Here is a 3,488-nt window from a genome sequence, read left to right as displayed (position 1 = left end):
ACGAACTTTATGGTTGTACGGCAGTGAAGCATCAGTGCCAACACTGATGTTGCTGTCATTGATGATGATGATGATGATGATTGAATCGTACTATTCTGTGTAGTAAGAGCGTAAAGGCAGCGAGTCATATCTTTCGGGTGACCAGGACGTCCATATTTATGGGAGCAGCGATGTCTTCTTCGGGGGAAAGCCAACTCTAATAGCCGCACACTCTGAGCACCCAGCGGTTGGCCGTGACCGCCGGTCCATAATTCAATACTGCGTAATACTTTTAGGACCGAAGAGTCTAGTGCTGCTGATGAAAATTCGTTCAGCTGTAGCACTGCCTAACTGCCATGCCATCCAAAGGAGGCGCGAGGGCTGGGATACTGCCAAGTTGCCCAAACTTAGACGGGAATTTCAGAAGCAGAGGTCGGGTTCGAACCACAGACCTTCCGGTCAGTAAATTCGCGCTCTAACCAATGAACCATCTCGTATAGTGATAATTACCAGTTACTGACGTATGAAAAGTATGGTTTGTGTAGCCACGCCAGATACCTACTGCGTGCGTTTCCATTAGGAGTCAGACAGCTTTGTCTTACTGCGTCCTCGTTCCAGACTAGCTCTCTGCAGCCAAGTGGGTCATACTAATGTGTAATTGGCTCCGAGAAGGGTCCCTCAAGTAAACCCTAACACATATCGACGTCGTAAACCGTGTTTGTTTGCTGTGTCAGCATACTCTCCGGCAGACGGCATTTCTAAGAGTCAGAAAGACAGCTTCGATCGAAATTAGCCACGGTTGCTTTGGTTGGTGAGAGGTACAGATAAGGTGATTCCGCAGGGCGATACGAGTGTCGTGGTTTTACAACTATGTCTCGAGGAAGCCGATGGCTGACTCAGGGTTTGCATTCACCGCATAGATATCTGGGAACTTAAAATCATTTATTTCTAGCCAGCACGAACTTTCAGCACAAGCGCTGTCACCGTGTGACTAGTAGGCCACCAAATACAAACAACCCGTTTACTGATTTTGAGCTACTTCTGAATAACTTCGATTAACCCTTGCCATTCATTTTGGAGGACATCTTTGGACTCCGATCACGACATTGTGCGAGCGTGCGTCTCCATCAGGTTCATCTCGGAAAAACGCCGGTTGATACAAAGCCATTCATTTCGTCACTTCCAAAGCGTCTTTATAGTTCAACACTGTCGATTTGAGTTGGCTGGGAAGCTTCCATAACGCGACGAGTACAGCGGTTGTAATGATGATCCGAACGACTATTGGAAAAACGTGAAAGTAGATATGCTCTCAGCCTTTGAAACCGTTTGCCCGAGGTCTTTCACACACCTCCGTGAACACTGTATCTCGTCACGATCAGCAATTATAATTGAGCCAGGAAAACTATACCATCAACAAACGACTGTGGTGAGAGGCGCAGTTCCCTGAAACGCCGAACAACGAAAGGCCTTAGGATCGCAAATGTCCAAGAAATGAAAAAGTCTTTGCAACGCGAAGCATTCGCACCGTTGTCCAGTTAATGCAGTCAACTAGTCCGAGGAGGGCTAGTGTCCCTGAGGTTATCCCTGAAAATACGGGACTTCGGTTCATTCACTGAAATTGCACCTTGAACATTGGACTGAATACTGAGGAGCAGTTCATCTGAATCCCATCCATTCACCCTCTGGGCCAAATGAACCCGAGTAGAACATGGATACCGGTCTGCCATCGTCGACGGGAGTCCATTGTACAATCTTATCGATTCAATGCAACAAAGTACCTGCTTCTGACGGTTTGCATTCTGCACTCTTTGAAAATGGTAACGACCCCATTTCAAAATATTTAGAATAAAAAATACTCCCGCAGAGGGAACGGCGATCGTCATATTCAAAAGGGATACGAGAATATCTTTCGAAAACCACAGGAGTATCAGCCCGGTGGCCATAGATTCCAAGGGGTTCTCTGGTATTATTGTGTTTTGCAACTTCTGTGTGTCGATCGTTTACATCAGAAGAGCCAGATTCGACAGCATCAAACTGGGCTTCGCCCTGGCCGTGGTTACATTGCTCATATCTTCACTTTTCGACAAACACCGAAACTAAACCACTGCTTCCGATGACCAACAGTGATCGTCTTCTTTGATCTCATATCTGCTTTCGACTCCGTTGATCACCAGAAAGTGTGACTGTCTGGTGATGAGGGGTACCCGTTTTAGATTACTGTCTCATGAAGCCTCTATGTGACCTCCAGTGGACGTTGACTTGCCTACGACAAGTTTTCTTCGGCACCAATCCAATGATGCCGAGCTAGGATGTTCTTTCCCGGACAGTACGCCGGTAATACTGCTATTCTGAGTTCAGACTCTAATTTAGGTAACCTAAATACTTCTGCCACTGTTCGGTATGCGCCTCGCACCTTTACAGTGTAAAATATTGCTGCAAAATTGAGTCGGACGAAACCCGAACCTCATGCTAGAAGATGAAATGACCGATGCGGCTGATAAGTTCGTTTACCTGGACAGCTGCATAGGTCCCGCTAACCTCAGATTCGTGGCACCGACATGAAAAGGGTAGAGTGCACAATCTCATGACCCAATCTACCCTGTTTAATGGGCGAGATGGACCAAGTGGTTAGAGCGCGAATTTACTAACCGGAAGGTCCGTGGTTCGAACCCGATCTCTGCCTCTCGACTTCCCCTGTCTAGGCTTGGGCAACCTTGCATTATTCCAGCCCTTGTGCCTCCTTCAGTGGCACGGCAGCTAGGCACCGAAAGTGTGCTACAGCTGAACGATTTATTTATTTTATTGTTACGAAGAATCTTCGAAGGATGCCTATTTTTGTAAATAGGCGCCTCCGAAGCATGGCGTGAGCCTGGCGGGAACACCAGGTCAGAAATGCTTAAGTAAATCAGATAGTTTTCAGAAAAGCCTATTCTCCCGCGGTAGATAAGCTGTTTATATTCCACAGGTCACGCTGGTTAGTCCTTGCACTTCGTATGTCGCAGCATCACTTGCCTTGTAGAGCTCTATTCGCCCAACTAGAGGTGGTAAATCCATGATTTGGTAGTGAAACATGAAAACCCTTATCACTCAACTGGGTCTCGTCGGTAACTGCTGCCTCTCCAGATGGGACCCGATAGACGAGACGAACCAATGTTTATTGACCTTGGCGATTATGACTGTCCCGCAGCCAGTGGCACCCTTGTATGAAAGCTATCACCTTCACTGCGTAGCTCCCATTCCACGCCATACCGGACAAACAACCACAGGTTAGGCCATCGCCCCCAATGTGTGACTCGTTCCCTTATTCTCCCGAGTCAACGGAGCTGTACTACCTGGAAGCACTGCACTTCTGTACACGGTTTATGAACTGAAATACTGAACTGTATCAGCCCCAGCTAAAAAAGATATTTACATTCACATCAAGGAGCCGAGAACCTGTATCACCTATGAAGCAGTCATGACAGGCTGTCTGTCAGTTGATTTGGTGAATAGATCTCTGAATCCTTCCG

This window comes from Opisthorchis viverrini, assembly GCF_000715545.1.
Source record: "Opisthorchis viverrini unplaced genomic scaffold opera_v5_1, whole genome shotgun sequence".
In the NCBI taxonomy this organism is placed as follows: Eukaryota; Metazoa; Platyhelminthes; class Trematoda; order Opisthorchiida; family Opisthorchiidae; genus Opisthorchis; species Opisthorchis viverrini.
The sequence above is the reverse complement of the archived record's forward strand: the minus strand, read 5'-3'. Positions refer to the sequence as shown.